Source organism: Sorex araneus, chromosome X, assembly GCF_027595985.1.
Source record: "Sorex araneus isolate mSorAra2 chromosome X, mSorAra2.pri, whole genome shotgun sequence".
NCBI classification, from domain to species: Eukaryota; Metazoa; Chordata; class Mammalia; order Eulipotyphla; family Soricidae; genus Sorex; species Sorex araneus.
Window position 1 is genome coordinate 346,749,616 of NC_073313.1, and position 25,296 is coordinate 346,774,911.

Here is a 25,296-nt window from a genome sequence, read left to right on the forward strand (position 1 = left end):
GTGACCCAAAAAGCAAAAAAAAAAAAAAAGCCTGAATTCTGTATCCCTTCCTGTGGAATCCTATTTCTGGCATTGAGCCTTAGGCTCCAACAAGTTACTTATGTGACACTTATATGCTTGCATATATTCTAGAAGCATCAATTCTAGAATGATCTAAATACAATTGACCTGCTGAATGACCGGGTCAGAAATCTGAGTCCCCACAGTCCCTAAGACCTTTGAGCCATGCTGGTTCCCTAGTGCCAATCAGAAATGCAACCTTTCAGACCTCAGTCCTACTGCCAGAATCGGCAATTTTTTAAAAAGCTTTTAATAAAAATATTATCAAAACCAGTTAATTGTGCTCCAAAAAAGTATCTATAATGTTGGTATCACTTGTCATCTCGTTAATCTCTGATCTGCTCGAGTGGGCGCCAGTAGCGTCTCAATGATATCTGCTCGCTCCAGGAACATGAAGAGCCTCAAACCGTTCATTCAGGTTTTGACGAAGAAGTCTGACCACCTAGTAATTGGGCGGCCATGTGGTCTTTTGACGTCCTGTGGAATCCAGTCAGTAACAGCTCCAGTCTGGCGGTCGTCTCTAAATCTCATTACGTGTCCGGCTCATTTGATTTTCGATGCCTTGGCAAATGAGACAGTGTCCCTGATTCTTGATCGTCGACAGAGGTCGGAACTCCGGATTCCTTCTCCCACTTGAGTGATACGTGATACTCCAAGCATAGCTCTTCTGATTCGTCTTTGGGATACCCATAATGAGCCCTTATTCATTAGGCTCATAATGTCGGTAGTATAGCAAATTATGATGAGTATCTTTAATTGTATCTTTAAGTCATTTCACAAGCTTAAATCTGCAGATCAGAATGGAAGCAATTCTCCAAATATATGAATGTCTCCTTAATACACTGATTACAAAGTGAAAAAAAAATGGTGCTGGGGATCTTGGTGGCATTGTGGGGCAGGGCAGGGACTGAGCTTGATTTAACTTTAATAACTACACATATAGAAAATGGCCCATTCATCCGAGAGATTTCTCCTTGTGTGGTTCTCATTATGAACACAGCCCAGCCACCATCGCACGGCTGAGGGGCCAGGGGAGCTGTCTGCAGGCTCCTTCTAACTCTACCTCCTGTCAGCTCAGAGGTCAGTGTTGCTTCTGAACTTACCCCCTTCCCTGTCCCCTATGGGTGGTGTCTTTTTTTTTTTTTGCTTTGCTTTGTTTTATTTGGGGGTCACACCCAGCAGTGCTCAGGAATCAGTCCTGGTGGTGGGTGCTTGGGCGGACCACATGGTGGTGCTTGGGGACCTATCCAAGTGCTCTGGCCCCAGTTTTTGCCATGTCCAGGGTCACACTCTTGGTCATGGTGCTAGGGATCATGGTGGCATTGTGGGGCAGGATTGAGCTGGAGGCCTTATGCCTGCCTGCACTCTTCTGCAGAATCACAGTCTCAGTTTACTTATTTATTTTTGAAGCTATCTATTTTAGACCATGCCCAGCCATGCTCAGGGCTTACTTCTGATTCTGGGCTCAGTGGTCACTCCTGGCAAACACTCAAGGGGCTGTCTGGGGTGCCGGGGATGGAGCTGAGCCCTTGTCGCTGTCCGACTGTGTCCTAGAACTTGGATTAATAGCAAGAGCGCCTGGGAGAATGACCGGCCCTGGAGTGTGAACCATCGGGGGCAGCGTCTCAGCTAACGGGGACAGGTGCTGTACGTGAGCCACTTCAACCCTTTTTCCTCACCTCTGAGGGACAGGCAGTAAGCGGTGCCTTTTCAGGTTCTCAGAACAATAGACGTCCAACTTGCACTGTGGGTTGTGAATATGGCAATATATATATATTTTTATTTTGGTGGGACTGGAGCAATAGCACAGCAGGTAGGGCGTTTGCCTTGCACGTGGCCAACCTGGGTTCGATTCCTCCATCCCTCTTGGAGAGCCCGGCAAGATACTGAGAGTATCCCGCCCACATGGCAGAGCCTGGCAAGCTACCCGTGGCGTATTCAATATGCCAAAAACTGTAACAAGTCTCGCAATGGAGACGTTACTAGTGCCCGCTTGAGCAAATCGATGAGCAATGGGATGACAGTGACAGTGATACAATGACATTTTGGTGGGGGTAACCACACCCAAAGATGCTCAGGAATTTTTCCTGGTTCTGTGCTCAGGGATCACTTTTGGCGGTGCTGCAGGACCATGTGGGATTCTGGGATTGAACCTGGGTCAGCTGTGTATGAAGCAAATGCCCTACCCACCATGCTATTGCTCTGACCCCAATAGCTATGTATTTTTATTTATTTCTCTTCTTCTTCTTCTTCTTCTTCTTCTTCTTCTTCTTCTTCTTCTTCTTATTATTATTATTATTATTATTATTATTATTATTATTATTATTGCTTTTTGGGTCACACCCAGCAATGCACAGGGATTACTCCTGGCTCTGCACTCAGGAATCACCCCTGGCGGTGCTCAGGGGACCATATGGGATGCTGGAAATTGAACCCGGGTCGGCCGCGTGCAAGGCAAACGCCCTACCCGCTGTGCTATCGCTCCAGCCCTCTTAGTATTTTTTAATAGGGGCCTCCCCAGTGGTGATAGGACCCTGAAGGCACTCCCTGGCAACACTTAGCCTCTGGTGAGTGCCTGATGTGCTAATACTCAGGTCTGGCAATGTGGTGTTGCTCAATCTAGGGGTGCTGGGGTCACCAGGGCTGTGCTGGGGTCACCACAGGCTGTCACCAGTGGTGCTCGGGGGACTACATGGTGCCAGGGTTTAAACTCAGGGTATCTCGAATGCAAGGCATGCACTGAATCCCTTTAACTTATTTCTATGGTCTCAAGGGCTATACCCATTTAAAACCTTTGCTTGCCCAAAGCCTAGCATGGGATGTCTTTGTTGATTTGACACTCAGAATGATAGAAGTTTTGAAAACGGGAAAGAGTAGATTGCATAGAACAAGCCACACAGTGTTGAAGTGGTTGTTTCTGGGGTCAGACATTCTGGGACGGTTGCACAAGCTTTGCGCAAGTCTGTGGTGAGAGCGTGCTGATGTGACACAGCCCCAAGCTCCCTGAGGTCCTTCTCCGCCCAGCACTCAGCCCTCTGCCTTTGTGAAGGTTGTCCAACACCTATGACCGCAGCTCTCTCCACTGAGCGTCCCATTACGTGTCTGCGGTGATGCCTGGACAGACTCACTCCCCCGTTCCCTCCGTCTGTGCTGGGTGTCACTCCGGACATGCGGTGCATTCTCACTCACTCTGTGCAAGCCCATGGAGGCTACAGGCAGCTCCTGCTGCTTCCCAGCCAGAGGTTGAGTAGAGGATGAGCGTAACAGGGCTGGCTGGCTTTTGGAATGTCTGTTAATATTTTTATTATAGAAATTCTTTTACACATAGTTTCTATAATCATAAAAAAGTTATGGAGAATACTGGGATGATGATCTGCATTCCCCCAAACAACCTTAGAAATCAAGAAATCTTTTTATAGGAGCCAGGGCGATAGTAAAGTGGGTAGGGTGTTTGCCTTACATGCAGCTGACCCGGGTTGAATCACTGGCATCCCATATGGTCCCCTGAGCACCGCCAGGAGTGATTCCTGAGTGCAGAGCCAGGAATAGACCCTCAGCTTCTCCGGTCATGACCCAAAAAAGAAAAAAAAAAAAGAAGGAAAAGAAAAGGGAAATCTATTTATGGTTGAAATGCTCCATGTACCACTCTCTGATCATTTTTCTGCATCTGAGTCTCTATGATAACCCATCTGTTTGGACCCATATGGGCTTTGTTTGTTTGTTTGGTTTTTTTTTTTTTTTTTTTTTGCTTTTTGCTTGTTGGGTCACACCTGGCAATGCACCCTTTGCACTCGGGAATTACTCCTGGCGGTGCTCAGGGGACCATGTGGGATGCTGGGAATCGAACCCGGGTCAGCCACGTGCAAGGCAAACGCCCTACCCGCTGTGCTATCGCTCCAGCCCCCATATGGTTTGCTTTATTTAGTGTTTCTGCCCATCAAATAAAGATTTTTTGATTAAAAAACCTTTTTTGTTATTTTGTGTTTGTTTTTGAGGGGCCATACCCAGACATGCTCAGGGCTTGCTCTTGGTTCTGTGCTCAGGAATCACTCCTGGCAGACTCAGGGGACCATATGAAGTGCTGAGGATTAAGCCTGGGCTAGCCACTAAGCAAGGGAAATGTCCTACCCGCTGTACTACCTCTCTGACCCAATAATATATATATATATATGTATATATATATATATATTTTTTGCTTTTTGGGTCACACCCGGCGATGCACAGGGGTTACTCCTGGCTCTGCACTCAGGAATCACCCCTGGCTGTGCTCAGAGGACCATATGGGATGCTGGGAATCGAACCCGGGTTGGCCGCGTGCAAGGCAAACGCCCTACCCACTGTGCTATCACTCCAGCCCCGATATATATTTTTTTAATTCAAGAAAATAAAGAGGCAGTTATTCATTTGATTCAGACACTCAGGAGTATTTATTGTTCACTTATTATATGGCAAATACTGTGCTAGAAATGACAGAAAGTAAATGACAATCATAAGACTATGTAAATTATAGACTACATTAGAGGTTAAAGTGCAATGAGAAGGATGAAACAGGGTCAAGGGTCAGAGTTCTGAAGTGGGGGACAGACTAGTCAGAGTGGCTTTGTTATGCAGCTAGAGACACAGTGCATGGTGCTTTGCATGCAGCCAACCCTGGTTCAATTCCTGCTACCCCGTGGTCCCTTCAGCACAGAGCGGAGAGTAGAGCCCCAGCACCACTGGGTGTGGCCCCAAAGCCCCCCCAACCAACACCAAAGGGGGGGAAAAATGTGGTGGCTGAACCCAAATTTGAAGGTGATGAGGGTGTTGGCCATTTGATTTTGGGGACCATTTGCTTTTGGGGGGAAAAGTGTCCCAGGGCCCTATCATGACACTCCTGGATGTGGCTGGATGGACTGCAGAGACAGGATCAGGAGACGGAGTTGGTGGGGGCAGGGTGTGTGTGTGTGTGTGTGTGTGTGTGTGTGTGTGTGTGTGTGTGTATGCGTATGTGTGTGTGTGTGTGCAAGATGAGAGCATCAGAGATGAAGTTCAGGTGGGTGGGGGAGAAGGGGAGGAAGCAAGAATTACTGAGCAAGGACTCGCTGCCCCAGGCACACAGAAGCCAACATTGAGAAAAGTCTTTAATGCTAAATCAACCGGCAAAGAGACACGAGACAAAGCTTAGATCTCTATTCTTGAGCCTAGAGTGTTTTATGGGGTTACAAAGGATCACCGTGAGTAAAGCTGGGATTCGTAAGCATTGGGTTGTCTTTGTTGTTGTCTTCTCACTTCAGTAAGGTCTGGAGTTTGGTTTTTAGCTTCTTGATTCTGCCAGTGAATTGGTGGCCCACTGTTGCCTGAGGTCACTTAAGGTCCATCTTTGACCTTCAGCACATGTCCAGCTTCACATTCTGTTAAAAACAACAGCTTAATCTTCTGCCGGTGATCACAGTCTCAGAGAGGAAACAAAACAAAGGTTGAGGACATTCCCTGCCTTGCCCTGTTTTGCTCTGGGTCACATGTGAGACTTTGCAGGCCGAGGTGAGGACTTTGGCTTTACTTGGACCCCTTGCAGGTTTTGAGCTGAGCCCCAGTGCTCTTTGCCCTCTTTGGATACAGTGTGGAGAGCAGTTTGTGGAGAAGAGTAGCAGAAAGTCCAGTTAGGAGATTGTGGCAGTAAACAAGGGGATGGCTGGGGGGTGCTCAAATTCAGGGGAGAGTGGTTGCAGTGGGAGACTGTATTCTAGACACGTCTTGAAGGCAGAGCCATTGGGATTTGCTGGTGAATTCATTACTGGTGTGAGAAAGGGAGCCAAGGCTGCCTGAGTGCCTGCAAGGATGTAGTTTCCGTCTACCAAAATGAAGGGGGCTATAGGTGGAAAAAAAGGAAGGAAGCTAGGTTTGGACTGGCTAAGTTTGGGATGTCTGTTGGATTTGCCTAATGGAGATGCTGAGTCAGCAGTGGAGCACGTGACTCTAGAGCCCAGAGATAGATGGATGAGCACAGGATACACAGCTGGGCATCATGAGCCCATGGAAGGGACTCAAAACCCTAAGGCTGAGATCCAGAGCAGGTGGAGAAGAGGAAAGGAGAACTGATCTGTGGAGTACAGAGGAGAGGCCTGAAGGTCACCCAGAGCCATTGTTTGAAGAGGAGGAGAAGCAGAAAGAATTTGGTGTTCTGGAAGCCAGGTGATAGAAGTGTGTCAAGGAGGAGAAAGTGAGAGATCGTGACAAGGTGATTCGTTGATCAAGAGCAGGATTAAGAACTGAGCAATTAAAGGTATCTTCAAAGACAAAACGCCACTGACCAAGCAAGTGGAAACAGAGATGAACAAATGGGATTATCTTAAACTAAGAAGCTTCTGTACCTCAAAAGAAACAGTGACCAGAGTACAGTCAGTCTACAGAATTGGAAAGGATATTCACCCAATTCCCTTCTAATAAGGGGTTAATATCAAGGATATATACAAGGCACTGGTTGAACTCTACAAGAAGAAGACATCCAATCAATCACATCAGAAAATAGGGTGATGAAATGAACAGAAACTTTCTCGAAGAAGAAATCCAGATGGCCAAAAGGCACATGAAAAAATGCTCTTCATCACTAATCATCAGAGAGATGCAGATCAAAACAACAATGAGATATCATCTCACACCACAGAGCGCACAACCAAAAGTACAAAAGCAACTGGTGTTGGCATGGATGTGGGGAGAAGGGGACTCTCCTTCACTACTGGTGGGAATGCTGACTGGTTCAGTATATTTGGAAAATAATATGGACATTCCTCCAAAAACTAGAAATTGAGCTCTCATTTGACCCAGCAATACCAATTCTGGGAATATAACCTGGAGAGGCAAAAAGGTATAGTAGAAATGACATCTGCACTTGTATGCTCATTGCAGCACTGTTCACAATAGCCAAAATCTGGAAAAAAACATGGATGTCTGAGAACAAATGACTGGTTAAAGAAACTTTGGCACATGTACACAATGGAATCTATGCAGCTGTTAGAAAAGATGAAATCATGAAATTTGCATATAAGTGGATTGACATGGAGACTATCATGCTAAATGAAATGAGTCACAGAGAGAGGGACAGACACAGAATGATTGCACACATTTGTGGAATATAAAGTAACATAATAGGAGACTGATACTCAAGGATAGTAGAGATAAAAGCCAGGAGGATAGCTCCAGGACTTGGAAGCTGGCCTCACATGTTGAGGGAAAAGGCAGCTGGGATAGAGAAGGGACCACTAAGTAAATGATGATTGGAGGGCTTGCTCTGGATGGGAGTTGTGTACTGAAAGTAGATGTGAACCAAACATGATTGCCACTTAATACCTGTATTGCAAATCATAACCCCCAAAAGGAGGGAGAGAATAATTGGGAATGTGTCTGCCACAGAGGCGGGGCATGGGAGGGAATAGGGTGGGGGTTGTGGGAGGGATACTGGGAACATTGGTGATGAAGAATGGGCACTGATGGAGGGATGGGTGCTTGATCATAGTATGACTGAAATGTAATCACGAAAGTTTGTAAAGCTGTAACTGTATCTCATGGAGATTCATTAAAAAAAAAATTTGTTTAATCTCCAGAGGTAGAAAAAAGGAAGTGTAATAATCTGCATGAGTAGATTCCATCCTCAATATTTTGGTAATAATCTCATAATTTTGAAGGGAAACTGTAGAGATTAACATCTCTTGTGGATAGAAAGTAATTATCTAAAAAAAAAAAAGAACTGAGCGATGTCTACAGGATTTAGCAGTCACACCTGCCGTTGGTGACCTTGGTGAGGATAGTTCTGAAGGATTGGAGAGAGAGGATCCAAAGCTGAAGTGTTGAAGAGAGAATGGACGTGGATAAAGCTCATAGAAGAGTTTGCTGGAAAAGGAGGCAGTAAGGGGCAGGGTGCCTCCAACAAGAGTGTGCTGTGACAGGCAGCAAGCCAGCAAAACCAAGCACGAAACTTTTGATAGGATTGATTCAGTTGAGATGTGGATCGATCTTGGGGATTGGTTCCCCAAGAGGTCACCGATGACCAAAAGGCTTGACTGCAGGCCGTGTCTCCTGCAGGGGAAGCAGGCTGACTGAAGCCCAGAGTTTTGATTTTCAGAGAGGGATTTTTCCAAAGCATGAAGAAGCAGAACCACGTCCAGCTTTTTAGGGCAGAGCTGATTCCCCAGTAGTACTGGTGGTGGCCAGGTCAGAGGACACCCACTAGTGCTCAGGGGATCATGCGGTGCTGGGGACCGGGCCTGGACACTGAACATGCTAGGCATGTGCTCCAGCCCTTTAAGTACCCCCCAGCTCTACCCCCATACCTTGACCTCTAGCTGGCAGCTCACCCCTAGCACCCAGAGTGGCCAGAGAGAGTCCTCTGTTCCTGCCCCAGGCCTGAGTATTGATACCCTGTGTCCCCTTTCCCTGCTCATAGCTGTTAATTGAAACAAACATTTCCACGAAGAGAATCCCAAGTTCAGTGAAAGGGTAACGGGTCAGTCAGAATATTCAGAGACAACGCACCACACCGAGGGGCACAGGCCCGGGGAGGCCCAGGTATTTGAGACTTGTCTGAGTGACTTGCCTCCTTAACCCCCCCTCCGAGTTTTAGTTTCGAGAGATGAGTGACAGGCACAAAAGGACGTATCATTACTCTTCAGGAAAGAAGGCATCAGATTAATGTTTAACTCCGTTAATAAAAGGCCGTTGATTTCTAACAGTTCGCTGATAAAGGAGAAAGATTCTAACTTCAAAGCATTCCCGGGATCTGACAAAGGTGAAACGGTCCCAGCTGTCTGGGAGGATCTAACGGTCAGAGCTGATTTGAATCTTTTATCCTAAATGTACTCCAGATAGCCTTCACGGCCCCGTCTTTCATTGCTGTGCCCAGCAACTCGTCTCCGGGCCAGGTGGGGCTCGGACTCTGAGCTTCTCCAACTTCTCTCCAAGGCTCCCTGGGCTCCTGCCTGCTCTACTCTTTGCCCTGGTTTCCCCCTGCCAGTGGGCATCTGTGGCCGGAGCCTGATCCCCGCCAGATCAAGGGACCCCCTGCCTGGTGTCTGAGTCCCCCATCCTCAGGCCCAGAAGCTCAAGTCCTGAGAGCCATGAATATTTCTAGTCTAGATTTGTTCCTTTCCCCCGGTCTTACTTTCCTTGCTGTGATGCTCAGGGCTCACACACATGGTTGCAGTGTCTAAATGCTTTGTCGTGCCAACAGGGCACCCCAAAGCAGCACTGCTGAGGGATCTCATTGGGATGTAGGGGCACTGCAGGGGGTCGAACTTGGGGTCTCGTGTCTGCCCTCCCCTAAATTACATCTACCTCTTTGTCTTTAAGTAGAGTAGGTTATTGACCTGAATCCGAGAGAGGTCTGTGCACCCCGAGAGATCCTCTGTGTCCCCAAACCAGTAACTAGGACACTGCTGAAGTCTGGCCCTGAGCACTGTCTGCCCTCCAAGCTGGAGCAGCAGAAGCTCCTGGAGGGACGTGGCGACTCTGGAGGAGCAAGAGAGAGCACCCCCTGCCAGTCTGAGCTAAACAGGAGCCCGGCTTTCCTCTGCCCCCCACTGCAAGCCCGCAGCATCCCGCGGATGTAGGAATTCAGCTTTTCTCCCCTGCGGGAGGATGCTCAGTTTTTGCAGAACCCTGGCTGGCTCCTTGGCGGGGCACACAGGGACGAGCCACTGTCCCGTGGGCAGAAGGAGTGGAGAAACGCTTGGGGAGATGCTTTTGTGGCCGAAAAACCTCACTCCCGCCTCATCAGCCTTGGGTGGCCGGCAGCGGGCACCGCCAGGGTGCCAAGCCCCGCCCCCGGCCCCGCCCCATCGGAAATTTCATCCCTAGACTCAGGGACTGGGCGCTGGGAGCCAGCCCGCGGGGTCCCAGGGCAGGAGAAGGGGCGTCGGGTGAATCCCTGGGCGGGAAGCCCCAGACTGTGGGACAGTCCTGGCCGTTGGTGCAGCGGGCCAGCGTGGCCGGTGCCCGCTGCCTTCGCGTCTCTCCCCGGCCTGGAGGACCCTTCCCTCCTGTGCTGCGCCCCCGGTTTCCATTCTGCGAGGTGTGGGGTGGGGTCTGTCGTCACGTGCTCTCAGCCCTGGGTGGGGCAGTGGCCCTCTAAGCCCGCGCAGCACGCAGTGTCCTCTCCGGCTGCCCAGCTGGCGCGCTGCCCGCTGGCTCTCCTCCCTGCGGCGGTCCCCAGAGACCAGATGCTTTCCTAGAAGGGACTGGACGTACCCAAGGGCAAAGGGTTTTTCTCCGAGTTCTTTGCTTAAAGGCCTCCCTTAATCTGCAGGTCATCTCACCCACCTCTTCTGAGAAATAAATGCAGGAACGTGAACACGTGGGCTCTGTTGTTTGGGGAGAAACACACTGACTTTTAGTGTTTGTTTTTTTTAGTTTTAGTTTTCCAAGAATGCTCATTGTACAGCTGCCATATTCCTGCATCCAACACCTTCATCGTAACCTCCTCTGCTTCAGAGCACTGGGTTTCTGAGTGTATAAAATCTGTGCATAGGAACAGCACTAAGTCTGTTGTTCTGCTTAACCTTTCTTTCTACAAGATGAACATTATTATTATTATTATTATTATTATTATTATCATTATTATTATTGGGCTGGAGCGATAACACAGCGGTAGGGCGTTTGCCTTTCATGCAGCTGACCCGTGTTCGATTCCTCCACCTCTCTTGGAGAGCCCTGCAAGGTACCTAGAGTATCGCACCCGCATGGCAGAGGCTGGCAAGCTACCCGTGGCGTATTGGTTATGCCAAAAACAGTAACAACAAGTCTCGCATTGAGAGACGTTACTGGTACCCGCTCGAACAAATTGATGAACAACGGGATGATAGTGACAGAATTGTTATTGTTGTTGTTGTTGTTGTTATTATTATTATTATTATGGCTTTTTGGGTCACGCCCAGCGATGGCAATGCTCAGGGGTTACTCCTGGCTCTGCACTCAGGAATTACTCCAAAGGTGCTCAGGGGACCATATGAAATGCCGTGGATCCAACCCAGGTTGGCAGCATGCAAGGCAAATGCCCTCCCTGCTGTTCTGTCTGGTGATGAACTTATTAACACACACAAATTGAAATGGTAGATGGCAAATGGAAGCTATTAATTCTTATTTTTATTATTACTTGTAGTGCTGGCCATAGTACCCAGGACTCATGGGTACAAAGCTTGTGCTGAAGCTGTTTTGTTGTCATTGTTTTGCTTTGGGGGCCACACCCGGTGGTGCTCAGTGCTTACTTCTGGCAGAGCTGGGAGGGCACATGTGCTGTTGGAGATCAAACTGGGTTAGGACATGTGTAAGGAAAGTGCCTAAGCTTCTGTACTATCTCTCTGGGGAAACCTGGTTTTTCACTTTAAGATTTGTCTGGGAAAGAACAACGAGCTTTGGGTGCACAGCATAACTATTCGGAGCTTAGTGCATAACTCACATCCATCACTGGATATGGTCAGTTACAAACACTTTCCTCAGGAAGAGGAATCTTATCATCCACTCTCTTACCAACCTTCGGGTACATAAGATAGTAATATAGTCCCCACACTGCACCTTATATCCCAAGCCTGACATACATTGGGAGCTTGCTCCTTTTGACCCTCCTCACCCTTCCGAACTTCTCGTGACATCCTGCCGCTAGCAACCACCCATTCAAACAAACAAAATCCTTAAAACTCAGATGCAGGGAGCAGATCCGTGGTGGCAGGGCCTGATTTCTATAGCAGGGCTTTTGAATTGCTTGATGTTGTTCACCCAAACTTGGCAAGGAAGACTGGTTGGCCATCTTGGTAGGTTATAATAAGTGCATGAGCTCTTTAGCAGGACTCCTCAGACTCTTTTTAAAATATTTACTTATTTTTGCCATGTCTGGTGGTGCTCAGGGCTTATTTTTGGCTGTGTGTGCAGGGATGACTCCTGGTGGTGCTCAGGGGACTATAGACGTTGCCAGGAATTATAACCGTGTCAAGCCACACGCAAGGCTTTCCCACTGAACTATCACTCCAGTTCACGAGACTCTTCTTTTGAGACAGGACTAACCTTGTGTCTCAGGGCCTCTCCTTCGGAGCTGGTGTTCTGGGTGAGATTACACTGCTTGCCACGAAGTGTTCAGAGCTGTAAGAGCTCTTGGGTTGTTTCCAGAGAACTCTTTTGGCTACTGTGTATAGTGATGCAATGGATATAGGAGGACAAATGTGCTTTGGAAATAGTGTTGTGGGCCCTTTGGGTAGATGTTGAGAAGTGGAGTTGCTGAATCACGCGGATGCAGTATGCACATTGTCTTCTGAAGGCCTGAACTGGGGAGTTGAGCTACAGAACTGAATTTATCTGGGGTGAGGGACAGAGAAGGTTGGAAGGGGTCCCTGGGCCTTGGGTGGATGCAAGTGGGCAGGCACTCTGATGAGGATGTGATGCTGGCATGAAACTGCCGCTAACAACATTGTAAACTGTGACTCAACATAAAAATGAGGCGGGGGTTGGGGCAGTAGGAGGTAGGCCCTGTCCCTTTGAAAGGATAGCAGCGTGGGCTCCTGCCCTACGACAGGACTCTTCCCAGGTCCTCTAGAGCACTGTCCCCCTTGGGGAACACGATTAGAAGCTACACATCAACACAAGGGTTTCAGGGACATTAGGACCTTTGTTTAAGGCAGGCGCTTGGGTTTCGTATCTTTTTGCAGATGCATTTACATATGAATCTTCTGGGGAGCACTTTCTGGCAGGATGTTAAATGCACTTGGAAAGGAAAGGTTACAGGACCGGAATGATAGTACCATGGATGAGGTGCTTGCCTTGCATGCAGCCTACTTGAGTTCGATCCCTGGCACCCCGTGTGGTCCCCTGAGTACCGCCAAGCATGCAGACCCAAAAGTAGGCCCTGAGCACCACTGGGTGTGGCCCCCAAACCAAACCAAAACAACAACAAAAAAAAGTAAGTTGACTTTATCTCTACTGGGTGCTAAAAGAGGTTGGGCTTCCTAGTCCATATGAATGCCAAGTCTTTAGGGAAGCCCCGAAGGGGTTGGACACACCTCACAGTCCACTATCTTGTTGACTTAAAGCATCCCTGGAGGCAGAGGACAGAAGAGGGAGGAGGCAGAATAGGGACATTCCCACCACACCCGATAAGGTGAAAGCACCTCTGTTGTGGCCCCCAAACCAGCGCTGTCTACAACTCCTTTCTGCATTGCTGAGCCCTCTCTTCCTCAGCTCACCCTCACTCTGGTCCATGTAGCCTCACTGGCTGATGACTAAGTGAAGGGTGACCCCCTCCTCTGTTGCTCATCCCCTCCCACACTAGCTGGTGAACTTGGTCTTCAAGTCTCAGCTCTTCTAGAATGACTCCTCTCCCCCCTGCATCCCCCACGCCCCCCACACGCCTCCCCCCCACCCTCTTCCTCAGCATAGTGGCACATACTGGTTGTATTATACAGATTTGTTTCTGCGTCTGCTTTTCCTGTCAGACTATGGATAACTCAAAAGGATCAGGTCTGAGTCATCATTGTAATTGCCCCAGGGATGAACTCAGCCTTCTGCACAGGACTTGGCATGACTAGAAGCTCAATTAATGTGTGACTGACTGGAGTTGATGAAGCTTTGTCTTGCTTGGCTGCTTTGCCCTGAGTGACAGCAACACATGTTTGTCCACAGCACCTGGCCCAGGTGGCACGCCAGGTGGACTGGTGTTATGAATGGGTAATGGTACCATAGTGTTGCTGTTTAGTTATGTGCTGTGGTGATAGGAATAATGATAATCATATGACATGCATTTCATGCCTATTATGTACCCATTTATGTGATGATATTCTGAATGCCTTCATATTTAATTCTCCCAATAGCAATATATTTTTTAGTGCAGAAAAAGTGAAATTCCTAGATCAAGGTCATATAGATCATCTGCGATGGGTTTAAGGATTTGAGCTCAATCTGGTCAGATTGCACAGTCTGGTTCCGTGTTCTTCACCCCTTTCATACCTGCAGAGCTGGCTCCTATCCTGTATATGGTCCACAGACCCGCAATTGGAACCAAGGTGGTGGACCAATGAATGATTTTCAACCTTTCCACACCTGGGGATCAGTAACAGTCAGTGGTCTGGTGATTAAAGAATACTGTTCTATATTTTAGGTCACCTTATAAAAAAGCTCCTTATCTGATTTATTATTACATCCAGGGCTGATGTCACCTTTCTCCTTGGTTAAGTGTTTAATGCATTTGGTCTGTGACTATATTTGATTAGCTGTGCTTAGCTATTGTGTATAAACCCCCCTTTGGCTGTATCAATGTGTTATAAAGTTTAAAAATTTTAAACCAATATTTTGATGTTATCATGGATATCTGATGAGCTTCATCTATGGTCTTATGGCCTCAAGTCTTGTACTGACCCTTGAGATTTGCTTGAGTGAGATGTTGAAAGACACATAAACCTGGGCATGTCTGCCAGGAAAGAAGAGATTTGGAATTCTCACTGCTTAAGAGTCCTGGACACAGGGCATAGCACACAGGGCAGGCCCACTGGGAAAAGAATCCAGGTCAGTCAGGAGGCAGAGGGACCCAGGGGAAATGTGGGCAAGAGACTTTATTGTGACTCCAGGCAGAAGAAATGGGCAGGGTGGGTAAGCTGGTCTAGAGCAGCCTCATGTCACTGACACCCAAGGACAGCAGAGACAAAAGCCAGGAAGATTGCTCCATGGTTGGAAACCTGCCTCAGGAGCTGGGGAGAAGGCAGCTGGAATAGAGAAGGGACCACTAAGTCAATGATGGTTGGAGGGATCACTCGGGATGGGAGAGGTGTGCTGAAAGTAGATAGAGGGCCAAATGTAATAACCTCTCAGTATCTATATTGCAAACCATAATGCCCCAAAGTAGAGAGAGAGTAAGAGGGAAATTATCTGCCATAGAGGCAGGGGGAGGGGTGATGAGGAGGGGAGGAATACTGGGGACATTGGTGGTGGAAAATGTGCACTGGTAGAAGGATGGGTGTTCAATCGTTGTATGACTGAAACTCAAACATGAAAGCTTTGTAATTCTATCTCACGGTGATTCAGTAAAAAAAAAAAATAGAGGGGGCTGGAGTGATAGCACAGCAGGTAGGGCGTTTGCCTTGCACGCGGCCGACTCGGGTTCAAATCCCAGCATCCCATATGGTCCCCTGAGCACTGCCAGGGGTGATTCCTGAATGCATGAGCCAGGAGTGACCCCTGTGCATTGCTGGGTGTGACCCAAAAAGCAAAAAAAAAAAAAAAAAAATAGAGCTGCCTCATGTCATGATTTCAGCTGACTCTGGGACATAGGGAATGTTCCGGGGGGGCTCTGAGACATGTCCCTGTGTGATCAGGGCTGAGTGGGGGGGAGTCAGCAAAGAGCTTTTGGAGCTCTGGCCAATAGAGTTGGCTGCTTGGCACAGGAAAGACCTGGGCAGAAATAGCCTCAAGCTCTGTCTGGCTCTGTAGGAAAAAATAACTAGATTATTTATTTTTAAAATTATGATTTTTGGCCATGCCAGGATACGTGCAGTGCTTACTCCTGACTCTGTACTCAGGAATCACTCCTGGTGCTGGGGATTGGGGCGGGGCACATGTGTGGTGCCAGGGATTGAATCCCAGGTTGCCCTGTGCAAGGCAAGCCCTGTGCATGTGCTCTACTACCTCTCTGCCTTAAAAGCTGGATTTCAATTGGCCTCTAGTAAGAGGTCTTCATTGTTAAGAAAATATTTAAGCAAAAACTAGGTAAACACTTTTGCTTCTTCCTTTTAATCGTGTTTGGTAGCATAGCAACCGTGCTAGCTTCTCTGACTGGCTCAGAGAAGGGGGGAGGGACAGCAAGACCCAACGTGGAAAAAACATCAGGATGCAGAAAACCAATGAGAATAATTAGGATACGGATAATAAATGAAAATACATGAAGTGAATCAGAGTAGGGAAAATTTAAAGAAGACATCAGAATATAGAAAATGAAATGACATGGCCAGGGCCCAGAGAGATAGTACGAGGATTGAAGTGCTTGCCTTGCATCCTACAGACCCTGGTTCAAATCCCCCACAATAGATACGGTCCCTGGCAGCACACTAGGCATTCCCTCCTGGGCACAGCGCTAGAACCAGCCCCGGAGCACTGCTGTTGGGTTTGGTTCAGAAGCAAACAAACAAAAAAACAAAGGCATGATCAATACACCAGATATCTTTAATGCAGCTGTGACCTGGCCTCACCAGAAGGAGCTCGTTCTCCTGTGAGCACGGGGTTCCTGCAGTAACAAATGCATGAGGGGTGTCCTCGAACTTCAGCAGAGTGCAAACTATAGCACAGACATGTGTAAAAATGGGATAAAATCACTTTTCTCTCCACTATGATACATACACAGGTGTACGTTAAATTAGTTTAGTTAATTTGGGGGGGAGGGGCACACATGGAGGTGCTCAGGGTTTACTCCTAGCTCTGCAGTCAGGGATCATTCCTGGTGGTGCTCAGGGGACCAGATTGGTGCTAGATTGAAATCCAGGTCAGTTGAGTGCTAGGCAAGCGCTTTACCTGCTGTACTGTCTCTTTGGCCAGGCAGTTTTGCATATAAATACACAAAGAAGCACAATCAAGACATGAGACACACGCTCCATCCTTGCTGGTGTGTGTGTGTGTACACCCCCCTCTCCCACATATATGTAATTGAATCACCATGAGATACACAGTTACAAAGTTGTTCATGGTTTGGTTTCAATCATTATAATGTTCCATGACCCATCTCTTCACCCAGTGTACATTTTTCACCACTTATGTCCCCAGTTTCCCTCCTGTCTCCCTTCATCCAACCTACCTCTATGGCATGGCAGGCACTTCTTTTTTTCTTGGCTTCTTGGGTCACACCTGGCAATGCTCAGGGGTTACTCCTGGCTCTGCACTCAGGAATTACTCCTGGTGGTGCTCGGGGGACCATATGGGATGCCGGGGATTGAACCTGGGTCAGCTACGTGCTTTGCAATACAGGTATTTCTTTCTCCATTTTCAGCACTCAAAGCGGGTAGGGCGTTTGCCTTGCACGAGGCCGACCTGGGTTCGATTCCTCTGTCCCTCTCGGAGAGCCCGGCAAGCTACCGAGAATATCCCACCCACACGGCAGAGCCTGGCAAGCTACCCGTGACGTGTTCGATATGCCAAAAACAGTAACAGCAAGTCTCACAATGGAGACATTACTGGTGCCCGCTCGAGCAAACCAATGAACAATGGGATGACAGTGCTACAGTTCTTGTCCACAGTGATCATTTCCAACTATCTTTGTCTGTTTTTTTTTCTCTCTAAAATAAACCACTTCAAAGCATAGTAACTCAGAGCACTTTCATTATAGTTCCTGGTTTACCAGGTCAGAGTCTTGGCAGGGCTTGATTCAGTGATTTCCCTGCTCCCCACACACCAGCGGCCGAGACTATCTGCTGAAACGTGGCTGGTGGGTGGACTGGATCCAGGATGCCTTCCCTTCGATGTTTGATAGCTTGGTTGCTGGCAGTGACTAGAAGATCAAGCCTCTGAAGTCTGGACAAAAGTGCTACCCAGGCCCCACAACAGGGTGTGTCTGAGTCACACTCCTTAGCTGGGATCTAGCAGCCCCCCCTAAAGGGAATTGCAAAAGGGAAGAGGAAGGTTTCTAGCCTCAGAAGTTTCTAGCCTTCACTTGGCCTGTGGATTATTGAGCAAGCACGTAGCTTAGCCTAGCTCCTACTGAAGTGAGGTGTGTGTGTGGGAGGGGGTGTGGGGGGTACTTCCTAGCCTCTGCCTTCAATGGGAGGAGGAGCTACACATCCCCCTGTGCACACGCAGGCATGGACACACAGCCGACACATTCTGCCTGAGGCTTATGTCTTTTCTGAGAGTACGCCATGTGGTTGCAGGCTGGGCCTGAAATAGTGGTAACTTGGGAAGGCCATTATCGGGGGACCGGACTGGGTGGGAAGCCCCCTCCTTTGATGACCTTCCCAGGGGGCTACATAAGTACTGTGTTGCCTGGGTAAGAGCCTGCCCTGGGGAATGTTTCTTTATGATGAGGATTTTCCATCATCTCCCTTCCTCAGTAAACTCTCCAGCCTGCCTGAGAAATCTGGGCTCAAAGAACATCTTCTAATGCACAGGAGAATTAATGTCGAAGCAGGCTCTCACCTTTCCTCAGTCCAGTCCCCGGGGTATATATGTGGGGACAAAAGGTCCAGAGAAGAGGCAAGTCCATCTGGGATGCCATAGCCTTTGGGCCCCCAACTCCCTTTGCAAGGCTCTATTCTATGCAGTTTCCTTCCTCTGCCTTTCACCCCCATCCTCATCTTTGTGCCCCCGCCCCAGAGACTAGGTGCGTGCATGCACTGGATGTCTGGGCCACGCTGGGCTCTGGGATGAGGCAGTCACATGTGGGCAACAGCAGATCAACAGTGAGGCCTGGAGGAAGCTAAGCTCTCACCTGGGTGGCCAGGAGGATGTGACCAAAGATTCAAAACATGAGCCCACTTGGAAGCAGTAGGGACCAATGCCACCTTCATATTTCCTTTAGGGAAGCACAAAAACCAGCCTTTGTGGGTGGGTAAGCCCCACTTCTATACCAGTAGCCTAAAACGCAGATGGGATGAGGCCGGGCTTTCAATAATCAAACCTGGGTCAAATGCAAGCTTATCTTCCCTCCCCTGCACTTAAAAGTGGTGTCACCTTGACTCAGTCCCCCAGCCTTGGAAGAGTCAGTGTCCTCTATGGAGAAAATTATACTTTTATCCTCCCATTCCACAAGGATTCCTAATTATTGTGCGCCTGTGCTGGTGATAAGAGTGATGAGGTGTTTTCACCTTCTGAAGAAGTCGTCATGAGCTGGAAAGTTGGGCAAGCAAATGTAACATTGCAAACTGTGCCAAGCTCTAGGAAAAAGGGAGCGGGTGCAGTCTCTGTGTTCCAGTCAAGGAGCCCTAGGATAACCTCACAGAGGGGGCTGAAACTCGGCTGTGGGTTGAAGACTGAGTAGTAGCTTTCCAGCTGAAATGTACCTTGAGCAGAAGAAATGATTTGTGCTGTTATAGAAGTTCTGAACGAAAAACAGGTAGCACTTGAGAAGTATGAGTCAGGCAATCCAGATTTCTTATCCATGAGGGGTTCACTCAGGGTTTTATACATTAGCTATTTGCTACTCTGCTCTGGGGATAAGGAGGAAACTTTTCCATTTCATATATATAATGATTGGTACAATCAGTGATTAGTAAACTTTGTTTTAAATTCCATCTACCTATTTTTTCTCTATACTCCCGATTCCTGTTCATGCAACCCGATTAGACTTGTTCACTTATTCTTTTCTTGTCCTAACTTCCTGATTTATGATCGACTCATCTCTGCTAAATTACTTGGGGCTCCTGCTCCCAATTTCTGCTGCAGTGCAAAGATTCTGTGGCTAACTGGATTTAGCTAACTAGAAGGGTGGAAAGGCCAGAGGAATAGTAGAGCGAGTAGGATGTTTGCCTTGCATGCCGCCAACCCAGATTCAATCCCCGCATCCCATATGGTACTCTGAGCACCACCAGGAGTAATTCCTGAGTGTCGAGCCAGGAATAACCCCTGAGCATCACCTGGTGTGACCCAAGAAGAAAAAAATAAAACCCAAACTGAATACATTTTCTATATTTACTAGACTTTTTTCATGGTGGCAACATGACCATATTATATTTCAGAAAGATGAGTGTGACTGCAACCTGGAGAATGAGCTATGAGAGGTAACAGGATGTGATCCCATTAGGAGACTGAGCCACATAAAATATTTGCCCCCCAAATGGCCTGTGTGCTACTCTTCTGAATGTGCTCACAATATGATGAAAATCAAGGTTATGTATAGAATTAAGTTGCTCATCACAGACCTTAATATAGGGAGATTATCCTGGATTACCTACATTCGCCCAACATAATCCCATGAGTTCAGAGGGTGGGTCAGAGAGACGGGATGCTGGAAGCCTCAGTCTGCTTTTTTCGAGCTTTGAAGACAGTAGCATTATTCTCATTTTGTAACTGAAGAATGAAATTTATAAGACTTGGAGAGAGCTGTACAGAACCAAATACTATTAAGTATTAGAACCATGACTTTAATCCAATTCCTTTCCAATTGACTTTCCATTTCTCTACTGAGGAACTCTCTGGGGAGGGACTCGGGGCCAAGTCTGACTTTCTGTTGCTGAAGCCAGCATCTCATCATCAGCGATGGTCAGCCTTGAACTTGAACAACCTCTTCCTTCTCAGAGTCTCAAGATCTCTTATTCTGGAGTGAGGGGTTGGTCTAGAGCGGGGTATTCATTCACCACAAAACATTTCTAGTTAGGCTGAAGAAGTCTATCATTCCCCTAACATTGTGTGTAACGTTTCTGGGAATATATGCATATTTTCAGGAGGGAATTCACAGCATTCATCAAAGTCTCAGAGAAGCCAAAAAAGTTTTTCCTTCTAGGAATAAGACATTAAAGTGGCCATAAAAAACTTGAGGTGGGGGATGGAGCGATAGTACAGCAGGTAGAGTGTTTTTGCCTTGCACATGGCTGACCCAGGTTCGATTCCCAGCATTCCATATGGTCCCCCGAGCACTGCCAGGAGTAATTCCTGAGTTCAAAGCCAGAAGTAACTCCTGTACATCGCCAGGTGTGACCCAAAAAGCAAAAAATAAATAAATAAATAAATAAATAAATAAAAAGTTGAGGTGACCTGGGTGAAAGAGTATGATGCTAATTAAACTTAACCTGTTAACCATTATCTAAGCGGTGTTTATTAGAGAATCTATTATGTGTTGGTCATTATTACAGGGATGGGATGTAGGAGAAGGTAGAGAAAAATCCCATTTTTTTTTAGTAGTAGAAACGAAATAAAGAATAAATGCACAATATTATATTGGGAGCTGACAAACTGCTAAGAAGAAAAGGAGAAAGGGGTCCATGTCCAAAGAAAGGAGGTGGCCATTGCCAGCAGGAAAGGAAGTAGGGAGTCCTAACGAAAACAGCAAGGCTGAGAGAGCAATTTGTGGAAGCCAACAGTGAGTGACTGGGAAACAGGAGGAAATGAGCCCCCTGACCATGGGCAAGGTGCAGGCCATGTGGGGCCTTGGAATTTATTGAGTGGAATGGAACACTGGACATTTGGATTAGAGGAATGGCTGGATGCAGCATTCCAGGAGTCTCATTCTGTCTGTTGGGAGCTGAATCTTGTCAGAAGGAAGAGCTGTGGCTACATGAGACAGCTTCTTGGTGGGACTCAAGAGGGAGATAAGGGGCTGGAGCGGTAGTACAATGGGGAAGGTGTTTGCTTTACATGCAGCTGACTGGTGTTTGATTCCCGGCATCTCATATGGTCCCCTGAGCACTGTCAGGAGTGATTCCTGAGTGCAGAGCCAGGAGTAACCCATAATCATCGCTGGGTGTGACTCAAAAAGGAAAAAAAAAAGAGAGGGGATGTGGTAGGGACCTTTGTGGAAGGACAGCACTAGGATTTGCTCCAGACTGGATGTCCATGTGAAAGATGAGTCCTCCAGGATCCTCCAGCCAAGTCCTGCCTGTGTTTGACGGCATTGCTGGGGGGGCCTGTTGGCTGCCAGGATGGTGTCCTTCAACCCCGGTATGGTTGCTGTTGGCCTGAGCAAGCTAAATGATCAGTGGCAAGTCTGATGCATGTCACCAAGGAATTCTCTCCATTAGCTATGCCTGAGTGGACCTCGTGTTCAGAAGTTTAATGAGAAGAAATACTGGATGAATGGACTGGAGTGGACTTCTTTGATAAAGACCCTGAGTGTAAATCACCTGAAGTCCAGATTGGCAGCTAAGACCAGGAGGAGGGCCATGACCTTCATTTACACTCAGCCATCATCACTCCCAACTGGACCTCAGACAACAAGGTCAAGAGGAGCTGTGTCTTGCTCAAGGCCACGCAATGATTCAGCACTGACCTGTCTCAGCAGTGACCCATCCAGAGTGAGGATTCAGGGCCCTGACTCCCAGTTCCTCTTCTGCCCACGAAACTCTGCTGCCAACAACTCTGCTGCTAAAGACTAGGCATCCAGGGTCCAAAGGGTGGGCTTCAACTGTTGTGCTAGTTTTGTTTTTTTTTTAAACCCCACTTCTCCTGTGCTTTCCTTTTTGCTGTTGGTGTGGTGATGCTAATATTTTGGGTCTTCACACTTGGTTGTGTGCACATACACACTGGGTTGTGGTGTCCCAGAAATCACATTCATCTGTTTGTTTGTTTTTATTTTGGGCGACACCGAGCAATGCTCAGGGCTCAGTCCTGGCTCTGAGCTCAGGGATCACTCCTGGGGGCTTATGAAACATATGGGGTGCTGGGGATCGAACCCTGGTCGGCCACATGCAAGGCAAATGCCCTACCCACTATATTATTGCTTTGGCCCCCATAGAGATCACACTCTTGTTGTGGTACCAGGGATCTCAGGGCAGTGCTGCTGGCATTGCACTCAGCTTTTGGGTGGGGATGAATCCAGTCACATGCTTGCAAGGCAGTTGTTCTACTATTGAACCACATACCAGAGTCTAGAGTTTTAGGATTTTGAATGACATCAGTCTTATACTTTTGGAGTAGAATGACATTATCTTTTTCTTAGTTATTTTTGTTTGTTTGTTTGTTCTTTGGTTTATTATTATTATTATTATTATTATTATTATTATTATTATTTTGCTTTTTGGGTCACACCCGGCTATGCACAGGGTTTACTCCTGGCTCTGTACTCAGGAATTACCGCTGGTGGTTGGTGGTGCTCAGGGGACCATATGGGATGCTGCGATTCGAACCCAGGTCAGCCGCGTGCAAGGCAAATGCTCTACCCGCTGTGATATTGCTCCAGTCCCTCTTTTCCTTAGTTTTGAGAGGAAATTATTGAGATACATAGGTTCACTACTATGCACTGGTGTGCCCCAGGACCAGTTTCTGATGGGAATGGGCATTTGTTATTCACACACTGGTGATAGCAGGCTGTTTGAGAATTCATTTAAACTCAATTCTAATTCTATCTACCTGGAGATGGCATGAGATTCCATAAGTTAAGGGCTCAGACTCCCTAGAATGCCCTTCGTTTCAGACATCAGTTGTAAGCCCCTGGGGTGATATGCTCTAAATCTAACCAATAACATAATGGAAGGGGCCACGATTCTTTCTCAGGCTCCTGGTGCCTGTTATAAGCCCATGTTAGTACCTGTGCTTCTGACCAACTGGTTTTAAATCAGAAGCTCCCAGGAAAGCCTCCTGAGGTCAGTTTGCTAGAATGGCTCTCAGAGTTCAGGAAACCCATTTCTCCCCAGATCACTGGTTTATTATAAAGGATGTAAAAGGAAGAGTCTGATGGAAGAGATCACAGAGCAAGGGGTGGGGAAATGGCTCGGAGTTTCCTCTGTCCCACTCCGGGCACGCTGTTCACTCCAGGCTTTCGTGTGCTCACCAACCCAGAAGCCTTCCAAAGCTGCCCTCTTAGATAATTATGGATTTTCCATTCAGAGGCATAATGGCTCACTCCATGGGCTTTGATAATTTTTCTTAACCTCCTGTCCCTCTCCTATGCCCTCCGAGCAGCAGGACCGGGACACTCTAATCACGTTCTTTTCTTGGCATCCAGCTCCCATGCTCACGTGTATTTCCCCAGAATTACCTTCACAAATAGCCAAAGGTTCCAGTAACACTGAGAAAATTCCAAGACTTTGGGGGCGTCAGAGGCAGGAACTATGGATCAAATATCTAGGACACATCTTGATATACAAGTAGTCAAATGTATAAGTTCCTTGGGAATCACAGTATCACAACCATTTGGGGGAGTTCTGGGGTTTCTATTGAAATCTGTGAAATAAAACCAAACTGGTGGGTCAGGGCAGGGCAGGGGAGGGGAGGAAAGATTGTTTTAATCCCCTAGCAGTTGGAAGTGTATTTGGTGTTTGGTTTGGAATTTTAATTTTTTATGGGGACCAAATCCAGGCACTGTGAATTAAATGGCTGGCAGTCTTCCTGGCCTGCCACGGGAGTGTGAAACAAACTATTGTTCTGATGAGTGCTGGCAGGCGTGTGACTTGTGCCCTGTGAGGAATCTGAGTTGGAGGGCCTAGGACATGTCCTTCCACGTTCCAGGGCTCACTGCATCTAGGCACAGGAACCAGCAGAAACCACTGCTGACTTGATTAATAAATTATAATTGCCATATGAAGCAATTTATAGATGAATAAACCAATCACATGTAATCTCAATTTCCCAACAAGGAACCAGGCTTGGGTAGAATTCCTCCACTCATGTTTACCTTCTTTCCCAGATTCTGTCTTATGGGGAAAAATCAATTCTTTTCACACATGTGCTTCCCCCAATTTCCCTTCCAGTTTCTCTCAATGATACCCTCATCTACCTAATCACCCTATCCACCCATCCTCAGAATCTTCCTTTTCATCCATTACCCACACACTTATCTATTGCCCACAGAACCTGGGGGAGCCTCAACTACCCCTTTGTCTGTGTCCACAAATTATCACCTTTGCTCATTCTCTAGACATTCTTTGCTGCAATTACCTTTCAATCGGCTCCTCTGCCTCTAATACACAGATGGCAGAGTCATCCTTGTAAAACACAGATCTAATCATCTGCTTCTCCAATGCTCCTTACTGGGTAGAGAATGCTTGTTCTCCAAATATGTGTTGTTGTTATTATTGTTGTGCTTCTTTATTTTGGGGCAACATACAGCAGTGCTCACAGCTTACACCTGTTTTTTTTTTCCTCAGGGATCACTTCTGGTTGGGTTTTGGGGACCACAGGCTGCACCATCTTTTCTTTCTTTCTTTCTTTCTTTCTTTCTTTCTTTCTTTCTTTCTTTCTTTCTTTCTTTCTTTCTTTCTTTCTTTCTTTCTTTCTTTCTTTCTTTCTTTCTTTCTTTCTTTCTTTCTTTCTTTCTTTCTTTCCTTCCTTCCTTCCTTCCTTTCTTCCTTCTTTCTTTCTTTCTTTCTTTCTTTCTTTCTCTCTCTCTCTTTCTTCTTTCTTTCTTTCTTTCTTTCTTTCTTTCTTTCTTTCTTTCTTTCTTTCTTTCTTTCTTTCTTTCTTTCTTTCTTTCTTTCTTTCTTCCTTCCTTCCTTCCTTCCTTCCTTCCTTCCTTTCTTTCTTTCTTTCTTTCTTTCTTTCTTTCTTTCTTTCTTTCTTTCTTTCTTTCTTTCTTTCTTTCTTTCTCCTTCTTTCTTTTCTTTCTTTTTTTTTGTTGAGCTAGACTTCATGTGTTAATGTGTTCAACAATTCACCAATTGT

The 25,296-nt window shown here is 47.1% G+C and overlaps 1 protein-coding gene across 6 annotated transcripts in view; it reads left to right on the forward strand.

The window, feature by feature from the left end:
- LPIN1 (lipin 1) overlaps positions 1–25,296 on the forward strand; it is a 158,187-nt gene that overhangs the window by 19,851 nt on the left and 113,040 nt on the right. The window lies entirely within an intron of this gene.